This window comes from Ornithodoros turicata, chromosome 2 (assembly GCF_037126465.1).
Source record: "Ornithodoros turicata isolate Travis chromosome 2, ASM3712646v1, whole genome shotgun sequence".
In the NCBI taxonomy this organism is placed as follows: Eukaryota; Metazoa; Arthropoda; class Arachnida; order Ixodida; family Argasidae; genus Ornithodoros; species Ornithodoros turicata.
The window spans coordinates 71,520,395-71,535,895 of NC_088202.1; the positions used below are offsets into that span (position 1 = coordinate 71,520,395).

The 15,501-nt window shown below is 47.8% G+C and overlaps 1 protein-coding gene across 2 annotated transcripts in view; it reads left to right on the forward strand.

Moving 5' to 3' along the window:
* Positions 1-15,501, forward strand: part of LOC135385555 (dopamine D2-like receptor) — an 844,468-nt gene that overhangs the window by 99,921 nt on the left and 729,046 nt on the right. For both annotated transcript variants that reach the window (XM_064614934.1, XM_064614935.1), the window contains exon 2: positions 7,257-7,316. The gene's annotated coding sequence lies outside the window, so the exon portion shown is untranslated. The remainder of the gene's footprint in view (positions 1-7,256; positions 7,317-15,501) is intronic.

Below are 15,501 nucleotides of genomic sequence, written 5' to 3' on the forward strand. Positions count from 1 at the left end.
TCAAATGTGAATGCTGGAATAATACAGAATTTTGTAACTCACGTCCTTGGAGTTGATACAGTCCCACGTGCACCTATGTACAGGGTGTTACCCTATAAAAGTCTACCCGTGCCGTCATGCCGTACTCGCCAATTACTCAACGCAGGTGGCACATTGTGCGATCTTCATATAAAGCTCATAAGGACATTTAATCTTGGTGAATTTCGAAGTGATTGAGCGCCGCAACACGAAGTTATAACCAGGGTGTCGAACCGCAAAAAATACGGGTTCGGTTCGGGTTCGGGTTCGCGTTGTTTTGATTTCGTTCCGGTTCAGTTCCGGTTCGGCCACGCCAAAAACCGAACCGGTTCGCAGCCCCGAACCGGTTCGCGAACCGGTTCAACGCTTCCGTTTTATATGTTCCATAAAACTGCTTTTATCAGGAAATGCGTGGCTAATAGCTTACTGCTGTTGTCTGCATTGACGTCTTTAGCGGTGAGGTAGCCATTTAGCGAGAGAAATGAGAAATGGATGAACACTTATTGCAAATAGAGTCCACGCTGATGAAGCGGTGTAGTCCTGCTACTTTCTGTTCCCAAAATCTCTTTTTTCACACGCACAGTGCCAGCAAGATACACTTAAAGCAAGCCTAATAAGATGGGCAGCGTAACATAGACGACAGTACTTGCCGGCACACTGCCTTCGCAGCGTGAATCGATCTGAAACCATACTGAAGCATGTCGAAAATAAGCCTGCCAGCCTTACTCTGTCCGAGCTCACCGCAGTGTACTAGTTAATCCACAACACAAAGGCAATGTGTCACGACACAACTGCACTACCAATAAGCAGAACCACATTTACTTTTCAAACCACGACCAGTCAAACAGGCACCGTTCTGCGTACGCTCCTTCTCTACTTCTCATGTTTCAGACTTGTTTAATTTTTACTGCTCACATGTAAAGGGAAATCTTGGGCTCTTATTTGATCACATATTCGTCCTGTAGAGCTACATAACAGGCCTACTCCGTCCCTGTTTCATTCGTCCGCGTGGCACCTCGTCTCTGAAGAGTAGACGCCGCACCGCGTGCGTAGGGCGCTATAGCCGCGGCGCTCACAAGGACAACTGCGCTTTAACATGTTAAAAAGATGCTGAAAGTATACTTACTATACGTCGTCGTCTGACTGCTAGGTGAAAATTTCTAAAATCCATGATATATGCGCGTGATGATGATACCAATGTGCCTTCGTTCGGGGATAGAGAGGAGCTCTTATGCTGACTTCTTTTATGTCCGAACCGTTTTGTTGCGAACCGGTTACCGCTATTATTTTTTACGGTTCTGCTCCGGTTCGGGTTCAACAGTGTCGTGAAAATTTCGGTTCGGGTTCGGGTTCGGTTCCGGCAAAAATAACGGTTCGGGTACGGTTTTCGGTTCGGGTTCGGGTTCGGTTCGACACCCTGGTTATAACTCAAAACGTGCAATTCCCGTAGTCAAAACAATCAAGATGGCAGCGTTGAGAAGAGCACTTGCCATGCTGCTCCCCAGACGACGACGTGTCGCATATCCTGCTTGCCGGATGGAACTGCAGTTTTCATTTCGCTTTCGTGTAACTGTCGTATTTTGCTCAGAAGTAAGCAACGTGAGGTACGAAAAATGCCGACGTACTCAGCAGACGACACTCAAAAGGGATGTCGTCTACTTACTGAGAGGCGCCATCTTTGGATGTTTTGACTACGGGAACCTCACGTTTTGCGCTATAACTTTGCGTAACGGTGCTTAATCAGTTCGATATTTGCCATGAATGAATGTCCTTATGAGGTTTATACGTAGGCAACACATTGTACCGCCTGCATTGAGTAATTGGCGAGCACGGCATGCCGGCGCGGGTAGACTTTTATAGGGTAACACCCTGTACATCGTCGCTTCACTGATGTAGCCGATCCTCTCCTGCCGCCATTTGCAATGCGTTCACCGTCTGCAACAGAATGTACTACGATGGTTAAACACAGGTAAAACGCAGGCGTCGTACGTTGCATCCCAGCGAGGTTGCTTAAGTTCTTCGTTCTCAAACGCGAGGTTGCAGCGCACACAACAGGCACGAAACCAGCGAGGAATACACTGTGGAAGAATACGAGGTGCCACTGGTGCCACGTCACTCGTCACGGGCGGAGCGCGCAGCCACGTAGTACGCTGCAGCTAAGGCACACATATTTAGCTGGCACACGCATTATTCAACAAGCACACGAGTACATGGCTCAGGAGGCACACATATTATTCAGCGGGACACACATATTTGGCGATGGGGTTCGCTGTGCTTGCTATTTGATAACTGTTACGGCTGTTTCCAGACGTTACGGCTGTATACCGACTGTACTGTCTGAGAGAACTTTTTTAACCGGCACATGTTCGTCACAGGATTTAGAGTGTAGACTCAAAATTTCTAGCGGGGTGCCCCATTGTATGCATGTGTAAGGAGCATGAAGCATATCATTGTACTTCCAAAAGAAATACAGTTCACGTACAAAGCTCTATACCCGCTACACCCATTTTACGCCTCTTATACACCCAAGCTCAGTGGATGTTCTAAATAAGGTGTTAAGTTATTATTACACCCATTTAACACCCCTCATTCGAGGATGTTTCTTCGAGCTGGTGTAATTTAGGAGTAAAACTTAGTTTGCACCCCAATTACACCCGGATTACACCCTAAAGGGTGTTTTAAATTTAAGAGTGGAGTGTGGCATGCGCAAAGCGGGCGTTGGATCAACTCTTCTCGGCATAGATGGGGGAAAAAAGCCAGTGGTGTCACGAGGCGTCGAATAATGGAACGGCGGTCGCCTCTCTGTAGCGCAATACTCGTGCGTCTCTGAGAGCTGCTTCTGCGGCGCTGTCGGCCTGTTCATTACCCACGACTTGAATCCGATACGTCCGTTATCGTGGTTACAAACCTACAATTTCTCTTCTTCGCCTCACTCTTTGTGTCTGCGATGACGAGATTGCACTCGTATGCCTGAAAGTAAATCGGGCTGATAACTTTCCGAATGCCTTCGTATTTTTAGCATTTATTGTGTCGCCGTTTAGCGCGATTTCACGTGATTCACACGAGGAAACAAAAGTTTGATCGATTTATTAAAAAAAAAAAAAATACGGGGCAGTAAAACGTGAGAGATGTTGTTGGTTCGTTGCTTTCTTCTTTCTGCTGCCTGCCGTTGCGAGTTGTCTCCGTGGTGTTCGACGATGAAATTGGGCAACGTCTTAGTCACTCCACGACATGTTTATTTACACGATGATATGTACAAAATACGGTCAAGACGTTCGTCCTGAGACGTCCGTTCGCCTCAGAGTCCGTTAGCCAAGTCCCCCTTTGTTCCCACTTTCCCGCTCATGGAGTTGTTTTTCAGTCCCCAACCCTGCTCTTCCCTTCGCACAGCTTAAGTTACACTCTTGACAAAAATAAGACAAAAACAATACACCCGTACAAACGTTACCTCGGCTGACCAAACCATCCCCCAACCCTGAGATTTATAGCTTCCTGTTTGCTAACACAACCATTGGGAGAACCCCTCACTAGTAATCCGATCTCCCGTGTTTTTGCTCCATACTCTGGGAGCCGCATCCACACGCTAGGAACGAGGGTGGCATCTTCAAAGTGTCCGGCCGTGTTCTCCGAAAGCGCGGGGACACACAGGAGTAAAAATGTAAGAGGAAACAACCATTTCAGTCGCACAGCAGGTTGCAACTTTACAGGGGCTTCGAGTCCCGACAAAGTTTAGCCGTGTACAGCACCGTATATTTCTCGATGTTCTTGTGGACACCGTGGCCGCTCTCCATGGTGGCCAGGGAAAGGGTCACGGATTAAAGTTTCATGTTACATCTGTGGTTCCTGCTTGGTGGTCACTGCGAAGGTTATTTTGCATTGATCCCTCATACCTTTGACACTGGCATACACATATACCAAGACTGTCATATTTGTGCATCGCCTCAAGAACAGCGTTGAATGGGATGGCCGCATCCGTTCCGGACGATTCCGCAACTAAAGCGCCGTTCTACTCCTTGTTCATCGTCGACAGTAACGCCGGAAATTCGATGAGTAGAGTAGCTTCTGAGCATTTTGATGAAATGCATGGCAAGAGCAGACTCGGGATGTTGAGACTATGCCGGTCTTCCTTCTGTGGAAATCGTCAGGACAAGGCCAATCAGTGAGCGCCCTTTGGCACCTTCAAGTCCAGTCAAGGGAGGGGCCGGGGGACCTTTGGCGACAGGCGGGCGTGCGAGAGAGCAGGTCGCGGCGAATCTATAGTCGGCTTGTGGAATGTCACTTCTGTCACTTCGGACGTGTCCGTACAGCGAGAAGCGTGGTAGTGGAACAGTTTGCCGTAGTCGGCCACGCTCAGACGAGCAACGTCAAGACTACCGCAGAGGGGCGATCGTGCGTGCTGGGCCGGATTCACAGGGAATTGTGCCGACGTTTGTCCTAGAGCGTCGGAGAAAAACAGACAGCACAGCCGGCTCCCGCATTCGAACCCAGGTCACCTCCTAGTCTCTCCGTGGAATGCCATCGGCGTATAGCCACTAGGCCACGGGTGCTGGTAGAGCAAGCAGCGTAACACCGTGTTCCACGCAACATGTTCCCGTCAGAACTCATACTGGTGGTGGTGTGCTATTTCCGAGAAGTCTGCCAGAACTCACACTCGTAATTAAAAGTCGGCGTATTTACCGATGACTTTTCACTTAGCATATTGGGTTGCGAACGCGAAGCCGACGAGCTTGGAGACAATCGCCTGCACTGCACTCTTATTCGTGTGTCTGGCTTACGTCATCATGATGTTACTATCGATGGGGCTTGCTTAGCTGCATAGGAAGTGCAAATCTGCAATTAAATATATATAAGCTGCTATCAGAAGAGAAACTTGGCGAAGTAGACTGTGAAGGCGGTGGCGAACATTACCGTATCGGTCTCATACACACATTTCTGGATGTGATAGAGTATTTAATAATTGTTTTAGATCAACGTGAAATGTTCTGGTTGTGAAGGAAGCCGAAATGACTCGACAGTGCACACCACGTCTCTTCAGTAGCACATGTGTATGACTGCTCGTCCGTCATTAGTCTCATCACAGGCCCTTGTTTCTAACCATTATGGACGCAGAGCTGTGGTTGTCTTAGACACACCACGACCGAGGCAGCTAACTACAAGCTGTTGCGCTACCAGTACGACGCCTATATTAATTGTGTTCCACCCGACACTGGTCACTGGCCCATCTACAGTGACTCCACGCGTTTAACGCTACACCAGGAACACTGTTCATAGCATCGTGAGTCTTCGACACATCAAGCGAGTACAATTTGATGGCATGTGAAGGGTTCGTTTATTTTATTTGTTCGACATACGGTTTCTATTACGGGCCCTTCCTCTGTCCAAGGGGCTGTTGTGTGTGTTACGTCTTCATGCATACACATAATCATCCAGGGTAATCATGGCGTCAAATGGATACGGCTGGAACTTTCTCGCTACAGCAACGCATTGCCTCAGAGTATTTGCCTAACCAATTCTTGTTGGAGTAAGTGCCATGCAAACATCCCCAGCAGGACGGAGCAAACACGAGGAAAGCATCGGCCTTGCCTCTGTTTGTGTCCAGTTTAGTCTGATATGTCATTGCCATTCTTTGTCATGCGTGTTCCCACTGTATTCCATGTATACGTAATAAGTGTATACGTGTAATGCATTACATCTCGGTAATGCATTAGATTTTGTGGAGGCTCCCTTTTTATATGCGATAGCGTTTCTTTAACGCGCGTTTGAGGCCTCGGTGTAGCCGCGTCGCGTCACGCTTGTTGGAGACGGAGAGGGGTCCCCTCACTCTCGTGATGCGCACCCCCCCCCCCTCCCCCCGCCCGTTTGTGTCCCTATCGCACCGCTGGGAAGAAAGTTTCGACGGACTCCCTGGCTCAGTAGGGAGATTTAGCACATTGGAAGGTCTTTGCGATAGCGTTTCCGAAAACATGATAAGCCAAGCATCTGATTCCATTGAAGTGGCTGACATCACGATGCTAAACTTTCATTTGTTTACTTGTTCGCGTTGCACAACGTTCTGGAATAAGGTTTGTAAATTGCAGGCTGTCCGTACTTCACAGAATGAAAATACTGCAAGACTGACGCCGCGCCGAAGAGGCGGGGTAGGACTTAATTGCGAAGTAGGGTCGTTCTGCAAAATGGCCGATTTGATTCAGAGGCCCTTTAACCCAGTCACTGGGGTGTGTTCCTCCATTCATCGCCATTGTTCTGCTGCTTAGACTGCACAGTGAATACTTTTGTTTGAAATATATCATGCGTCCAACGAATCACGTTTGTTTGGCCTAGTAATGATTCTGGTTTAATCAGTGTCTGTTCAACCCCTACTGATCTTTATTATCCTTATCAAGCCTGCTGAAACCGTACTAGTGAAGGATGAGCGCCCGGCGAGTGTCCACGTCGTCGGGCAACACGGATGCCGCAGAGTTACAGCGTAGATGGTGCTCTGCGGAGCACTCGCACAAGTATAGAGTTCGCAGATGTGAGATGTGAGTTCGCCGAAAATGAGTACAGCTCCCGCCAACCTTAATAATAACACTGGAAAAAAATCGGTCTCATTTCCCAACGCGATAACAGCCACCCTTGGAGCATGGGGGAAATGTTAAGTGAACAAACTCGTTGTAAGATGAAACTCACTGAAAAGGTTAGCCAGCTGTAGGGATCGAACCCACATCTTCTGGATAACCGTTGTCTTCTGGAAACTCGTTGTGTTAAGATAACAGAATAATTTTGTTCAATTAAGATTTCTTCGTGGCCCCAGGGGTTGCTGTAATCGCGCTTGGGAACGCGACCACATTTTTTTTTTTTTTCAGTGTTATTATTAAGGTTGTCCGAAGCTGTACCCTAAGCGGCGAGCAACCGATAATGCTAGGAACTATGCGCGACAAAGCGTGCTGACGTTACACTCGTCCAGCTGTGCGCACCAAATGCGCACCAAAGAGCACGGGGACTTCAACAAGAAGTGAACGCGTTTGCAGAAGAAACTACTGTTTCTGCACGAGGCCATTGGCAGCCTATGGTGGGGTTTGCCGTTGGGCCGAATGCAAATCATGTGTGGTCACAATGCTGGCACCGCCTTTCGTCAGCCGCAGCGCTATCGCATTTCGTACGCGTTGGGCAGTGTGCCAAAGAGCACAGTGATTCCCCCCCCCCCCCCGTTGTTCTTCCTTTATTTCCTCACATGTGTACTGCCTTTCATTTTTCAGTTGGTCTTTGGAAGTTACCCGGACCTGCAACGCCAACTCTGCACAAAGTAGTACCAGTGGGTGAGTTCTAATTCGCATTCTGCTGCATTGTATACAAAGCGCAAGGAATCAACCATCACTGTACGACTCATTCGGAACAACCTTTATCTTCAACGCACTTTTCTTTACTCCTTTTGGAAGCGATGTTTAGACAGTGGTGGAAAGTTAGCGGGAACAACGTCCTTTGTCATCAGTGGCTTTGAGTACTTAGAAAGGTGGATCTCGCGGAAACACGATAATCCCGTCGCGCTACTTCCTTGAACACATCATATCACATCGTTGAGCTTAGAGTTCGCAGCTTGATTTATCGTCGTTATTATTTATTCGTTTATTATGTCGTTTTCGTAGTGCGTTTCTGGTTTCCTAAAACACCTTGTTGAAACCGTATCGTTGACCATTCCCTTCACGATAATTTGGCGTTCTTTCGCATCGACCGATTACCCTGACGGACGGATGCACTTAGCGCTGTCTACAGTACTGGATAATTGGTCAGACAACGTGCTACAGAAGAGTTTAGGCATGTAGCCACTCATTGCGGATGCGAGACTTGGCCCCGCACCCGCCATTTTTGTAACTACCCTATAGCGGTCGCTGGCGGCAAAATCACCATCTTGCCCTGTTCACACGCTATCACTTTGCTTTGACGTCCCGTAACTTTGTTGGAATTTCGTTTTACCGCTTGCCTGTACATTCCCTTTAGCACAAAGCCCACGGATGAACGCATTTGGCTAGTGTACGGCGCTTCTTACGCGACGTGGTAGTTTACGGACGCGGTGAATCGCATCGGTTAATCCCATAGCGGCGGTGTCATCACATCTTTGGGGTGGTCAACTGTACGAGCGTGGAAGGAAGAAAAGCAGTCGCCCTTAAGGGCTCCGCCCCATGGAAGGAGACCAGAGAAAAGTAGGGGGGGGGGGCAAGTGACGTATGAACAGCGGGTGAGTTTTAGCTTGCTCGAGGCCCTGTAGGGGTCACGTTACCCGAAAACGCCAAAGAGGAGTCTCTGTGTACGCCACTTTGGGGACACCTCAACACGCTGTACGATCACACCTCCCCATGAATTCCGAAAGCATGCAATGCAGGCAACTGTAAAACCGAGACGGGAAAACTAGCATTGACGTCACACGCCTGGCCCCCAGTTCCACCTTTACTTTTCGGTGGCATAGGGCGCATGCACTCGTTCTTTCCTCCTCTTGTACAAGACTTCACTTTTGAATTACATGTTCTGCTGCCACTTACGGCCTACCACGTTTCCCTGTGAAAAATACCATCTGAGTGAATGGTACCAAAAGCGAGAGGACGAGGAACCGAGGATACTGCATCCACTCTGGTTAGTTGTGTTCGTTCGACCTCTACGTAATGGACATGACCACGTGTGTTTAAGGCTGGTCTAGAGTCCGAGAGAGCGGGGCGTAACGACGCGCAGCACACTGCCGCGCATCGCGAGCCGCTGGCGGTGAGTTCGTTGTTCATAGACACTCGGCGAAGCGCGGCGCGGCGGCAGCACGCGACTACGTCACCCGCCGTCGGGAGAATAGAGCTGTACACGGCGTGGGCTCCAGTGTGCTCGCATTCCCCAACATGGCGTCGCCCATTGCGCTTTTGATTGAAGCTGTTAAGGAACATCCTGCTTGTAATACACCACGGATGGACTATAGAGACAAGCAAAAGATGGAGAAGCGCTGGGACGATTTGGCAGCTTTCTTCTCCAATTCAGTGTTCACGTTTGGTGGTACCAACCGTATTACAGTAGTAAAAAAATAACCGTGCCAATGGTGGGAAGACGGATTGCCTTTTGTCGGATTCCAATATGCGGGTACAGTTGCCAGATATGACTGCTTTCCACTACGAAATGAGAAAATTTATGGTAGTGTTTTCGTTGAGCTGGGCCGAGTGGCGTCAGACTATGATCCCGGTACGATGAGAAAGCGTGGCGTAGCGAACGGTACCTGTCGGCTCGGAACGCGGGCGGCGACGGGCGAAGGCTACGTGGGACTCTAAACCAGCCTTTATCGTAGATTCCTTAACGCTATGTTCTCTCTCGTCGGAGCACACGGCTTTCCAGAAGTAGCAGTGTTGTGCATTTACTCTCAGGAATAAGAGGTCTGTAGCATTTCCTTCGAACCACCTACATCGTGGCTTGGCTTTTGTCCTCGTATATCCCCCACTTCGAACGCATTGCATATATTTCTGCGACATTCCTCCATCGAGCTCAAACAAAGGAATTGAATATTCCCGTCTTCCGCTTTATATCTTCGTGGTGCATATTTCTTCTGCAAATACAAGGCTGAAATGCCGTTTCCTTCAGAGATGCCATTCCCCCGAGGGAACCGCACATAGCAAAACCATTATACGGGGCGGTACTCATTTTAGTTTGCTTTTCTGCGCCGACGGAGTGCACATAGAATTCTACGCATCTGGCACTCTCGAGCTCCGCTTCAGTTAATTATCCTACGCCGGACTTTCTCCGCACTGCGCGAAAAAAAAAAAAAAAAAGGTTTGAATCAACGACGGCGACGACGGACGTGTTTATTTGTTAAATGTGTTACTATGTACGTATTATTTATGTACGGCGCGATTTTTCTCTGCGTTTCCTGACATGCCGTGTTGCATATCGCTGTGATAGGCGGTAAACGCGTCGCATTCAAGACACTTGCACGAAGCACTACCACCTCGATCTCGTCACCACCGTCGAGCAAGCAAAGAGCCAGAAAAAAATAGTCATGGCAGTATGCCTAGACGTCAAGGGAGTCTACGACACCGTCAGTCATGCCCACGTTCCTTATTGTTGCGAGCTGGTGCTTTCTGTTCGCATGGAAGGAGGGGTCACGTCGAAAATAGTCTTGACTCATGGGGCACCACAACGCAGTGTCTTAAGTCCTATCCTTTTTGACTTGGTAATAGCAGGCCAGAAATCTTGCATTGCCCCTAACGTCAATATATCTACCTATGCCGATGACGCCAGTATTTGGACTGTTGGGGAACCGAGACCAGCAATCCTACGTCGCCTTCAGCATTCCCTGGATAACATTTTTTCTGCATCTGACTGCGGCAAGCATGGACATATCAACTGAGAAAACTGCAGCGTTGACCTTTACCTGGAAGCATATGCACGGTATCAGCTCTTACTTGGCAATGCGGCCCCTAGGCAAGTGACACATCATAAATTCCTGGGTGTCATCCTAGACACCAACTTGTCCTAGAAAGAACATATCGATCACCCGGACACAAAGGCACACCGCTGGATTTCTGTCATTCGAGACTTTGCTTGGACCAATTGGGGTATGAAGGAGAAGTCTCTCCTGGCCATACACAAAGCTCTAGTCCGAAGGACTCTGCTATATAGCCTACCTGTCTTGCACGGAATTTCACAGACGCAACCGCAACGACTGCGGTGTATTCTATCACGGAGCTTAAGGGTTTGTTTCTGCGTCCCGAGGGCTGTGGTAACGCGAATGGTGATAGGAGGAGCCCGCGAAATACCCATTGAAGTCTTACGGCAGAGGGGGACTATTCGCCACTAGTTGCGCCTCAGAGCTAACCACCGCCGCCATCCACTAATAGCAAAAGTTTTTCGTCGGAGGCAAAGTAATGCATACAAATATTTCCTGGAGATGACACCTAAGGTTCCCCTGTTTTCTGCAAAATCAGCGGTGCCCACGACGCCTCCACGGTCGCTTCCATTACCATCGATCTCACCGTCAATTTCTGGTCTTCATGTAAAAAAAAACCAAGTGCCTACATCAGTTCTCAAACAGCTAGAAGGGATATGATGCATGCATAGTCGATATGCTGATAACACCGCAGTTTTCACTGATGGATCCACTAGCCGGGAATGATGATCGTATGCGTTTGTTATTCCAACGGACGATGTGTCGCGTGGGTACCGTGTCTCACATCGCACGTCATCAACGTCTTGAACAACATCAACGTCGTCACCATCAACGTTGGCTAAGCTATATGCTATCATGTCGTGTCTGCGTAAGATAACGTGTGACGCTCCGCGGACCTGGGTCGTTTACTCGGATTCAAAGGCTGCTCTTAAATGTCTAACCAACATGGGCATTCGTGGATCGCTCGCCCCTGTCGTAACTGGTACCCTCTATCAAGTTCAGCATCTAAGCTATCAGGGTCATCATATATCCCTGCAGTGGGTCCCGGGTCAATGTTGTTTGAGCGGAAACGAAGAGGCCGACAGGGCGGCAACGGCTGCCCAACAATCTCGGTTGGCTGTACCTATAGTGATGTCGAGAGGAGACAGGTGTCTCATGTATTTGGTGGATCCAAATTTTTCTTTCTCAGTTCCAGACTGCTTGCCACGCTATTTTACGTCGCTCTTGTGCAGGCTTCGTCTCAATGTAGCCTTCACTCCTCAATTCAAGTACCGGATCGGATAGTGTGACAGCGGCCTATGCTCCAAATGTGGCGTCGTGGCGAACATTGAGCACGTCCTAACAGAATGTGAGCTCTACGAAACGGACAGGCGGCAACTCTGTGCTCAGTTGAATCCTGCTAGCAGACAGACATTAAACCTGGCTGCAATTATTGGCCAATGTCGGAACCACGTGCAATGTCGTCGATGTCATCTAAATGTTCTTGGACTTCCTCGTGTCGACCTGGTTGGGGGGGGGGGGATATATTTATTGAACGCAGAAAGATAGGAAAGGTTGGTCACAGGAGAGATGTCTACCGGTTTGCTCCAGACGCTGCAGTATCATATTCTGTACCCCAATGACCATTGGTGCTTCTTTCGTGTGTGTGTGTGTGTGTTTCTTCTTCATCCTCCTTTTGATCGGCGTAGCGCAGCCGGCGGTGGAGGACAGCTCCATTGTTGCGCTTGTACATAACTAACTTCATTCTCATATCCCACATCTAATATTTCACGTGTAATGGGATAGTGTACTGCTCTCCAGCGGTGAATCACCCAATGTCATAGTCACGATTTATTTGTTGTTGTTGTTTAAACGATAAACGATGCTTTATTGCAACTTCCAGATAACGAATACAATCAGGGGGAAGCCGAAGGTTTGCACGAAGCATCTACAGAAATCGATCAGATGTAACTTCTTGAGGCTCAGGTTCCTTTCAACGACGAAAGCATCTACCGCTCCTATCAGGCCTACTCCGTTGCGGTGATTTATGCGTGTAGAAATGCACATTTATCGCGTTTATTAAATAGGTAGTGCATGAAAATTAATGCACCAGAGAGCTCATTCCAACAGCAGTCTCAGCGTACTGCTTTATCGTGGGAACAGAAAAACAAAAAGTGATTTCTGCTCCGCTGCATCTCCTTTAGAACAGCGTGTCACATGCGGTGAAAATTTTCGAGGCATTTCTGTCCATTCTATTAAGTGTTAAAGGAAGTACAGGCTTTCAATGGTGCAAAAATGCCTCGCTAGAAACCTAAATGATGATATCCCGGCCACGCATTTGAGATGGGCTCTTGCGCTTGGAATCGCAAAAGAAAGGTTTTTTTTTCGCTTCCGGTAGTTGATCAGTACATATTTAGGATAGCACAAGTTTTCATTAATTAGTGCGTCGCGCAAATGTCCACAAGCGAGTTCGTTAAAGGCACCGTAAAGTTGTAAGCATGCATGCTCAGAAAGGTTATCAATTCGATAGACTGAAGCCCCGGTACTCTAACGGCACAGTTCTCGCCCGAATTGCGCTCATATCCAAAGAGGTCATTAATTCTGTAAGATACAGGGAACACTGTGTCAAAGTTACCACAGACATCACTCTCGTCATCAAATTTGGCGCAAAACCACTATGCGCATAGCACTGGATCTCAAAACTAAAACAAAAAGAAGTCTGCTGTGTATCGGCTACGTAGCCATGCAGGAGGCACCGCATTATTAGGCAGAGCCAGACATACACAGGGGACAAACAACGACCTATTACTATGCTAGAGACCACAGATGCAGCAATCGCCTATGGGAGAGCTGAGTCGTGTTAGTTACGCTGAGAGCTAGTTACGCTAGGGGGCGCCAGGAGCGCCACTTAGCAGTTAGCACAAGGGTGCCTGAATACTATAGCTCCCTCTGCGGAGCTAGTATTCAGGCACCCGAGTTAGCACTATTGGAGAGAGGGAACGACATGTACATTATTATCATCATTGCCACGGTCGTTCGTTTGCTTATGGCGGGCTAGATTACCATAGTTTGCTACACAGCCCTGCTTGCTATGCACGCGCTTACCTCCTCGTCGTCGTCAACGTGACTACGGCCCACCATACATTGCCGCGGTTTCCTCGAATCACGTGATAACGAATAGTACTAACGAGCGCCAAAAATTCCACAGCTAAGCGGCGACTACCAGAACTAGTACCCCGATGCTGCGAGCTTTGGGCATGCCCAGGTCTCTAGTAGTGTAGGTCGTGCGGGACAAACACCTCGCTTGGAGCATCGAACTGTAGGCGCCGCCATCCTTAGGGCTTTTGCGCACATTGTTGCCAGCACGGTGTGTGGTTTTCTGTAATTGTGCGAATTGTTGTTTGCGTGATTGTGAGGTAAAGATACTAAACCTCACAAGGTATGTTTCCTTCCTTCTATCAGTTGATTATAATTCAAGAATATAAATAAAGCTGAACGGCACCCACCAGAGATGCTGTCACAGCCGCTTTCATCGCACCGAAGGCGTCGTCAAGATGTGAGAAGAGCGTCTTTCGCGTAATTACAGTCCTCCGCGGCGGCAGCGTTTGAATCAGATGCTTGAACTCCGGGTTTTCCACCACAGAGAAGCACTGCATGCTGCCAACCACAAAGTCAATTATCATGCCATCAAGGTCAATCTGGGCTACCCGACTACACCCGGCTGACTGCGTTTGTACATATGAAGGCAAAAGGGTTGTTTCATGGGGACTCTGCACGCTTGTGCTTCTTTGTCGGAGACTCTGAGTGCTGTGTCTACTGCGAATAAGGAATGAACATAATATATGAAGCAGGTCGTCCCATTGTCTCTATTTTTTCTTCCCGTCTGCGGAGCTTTCTTTCTGTTGCTAACAACCGGCGTTTGATATTTCCTAATCTACGTTGCATGGATTTCAGTTTTGTCCTGGGTGTCGTGTTGGATGTGTAAGTATTATCAGTTTGATGTCGGTATGGTGCATCCATCTTTGAGGAGAGCGGCGTCTACTGTGAATAGCTGTGATCACGTTGGCATGGCGTAGATGGGAGTGTCGTTAAATCACATCGTGACACTTCCACTTCTGAACAAAACAAAATTTTATCTCAATTTTATCTCATCACTGGCCAGCCTCGGAATTAATTCCGTACGCAGGAATCATTGCACAAATCACTTCGTATTGAATATTTATCATGTAGGACATGATAAGCAAATTGTAAGATGCAACCATGTCTGCAGCATTCTCGGCTGCCTCTTACCTTTACAGTTAGAGACACGTTACCAAACGATTCGCAAAGGGCAGTTTTACAGGGCCCGTGTAACTCGAGTCTTCATGGAAGTTATGCTTTAGCATAACCATCGCACATGAAGAACAATTATATATGCTTGGACATGTATTATCTATCATCTTTCTTTCTTTTCCAATTCCAATTCCAATCTATCATCTAATCTTCTGTACCATATGTGTGGCTGCATAGGAAATTATTTTTATGCGCATGCTGTACCTTCCTAGTCATACATGTGCACACGAATAACAGTGAATATATGTGAAGTGGCAAAAAAAGAAAAAGAAAAATGCTACGCTCTAACATCATTGTGGCGCTTTAACTCTCCAACTGTTATATCTGGTGAACAGGGAATATCTTACTAGAAAAGACGATATTTGTGTATTGTTTGGCAAGCAAATAAATCTCTTTATTTACATTTTCCATCAATCAACAATGTTGCGACCTGGTGCAAATATAAATGTCAACAAGGAAAGTGCTTACAAACTATTCTTATGTATTCAATGACAATTCTCTTTTTGTACCTCAGCACAGTACAGTTTCAAAATTAACGAACTGTACAGCATCAGCAATCTTAAAATATCTTAAGAGAGGAATCACGTAAAGCTCCAATAACAGGCTGGGCAATCAAAGCTCCAAAAGACAAAGTAGTTCCAGAAAAATCTGAATAATTGGTTGCCGTTGTGATGTGTACTACTATGTACAGTTCATGAATGGAAATGTTACCTCATTGCATTGCCTCCTTGTGAGCACTAGAACAGGCAGCTTTCCAGGTCGCTCTTTTCGTGTTTTTCTAT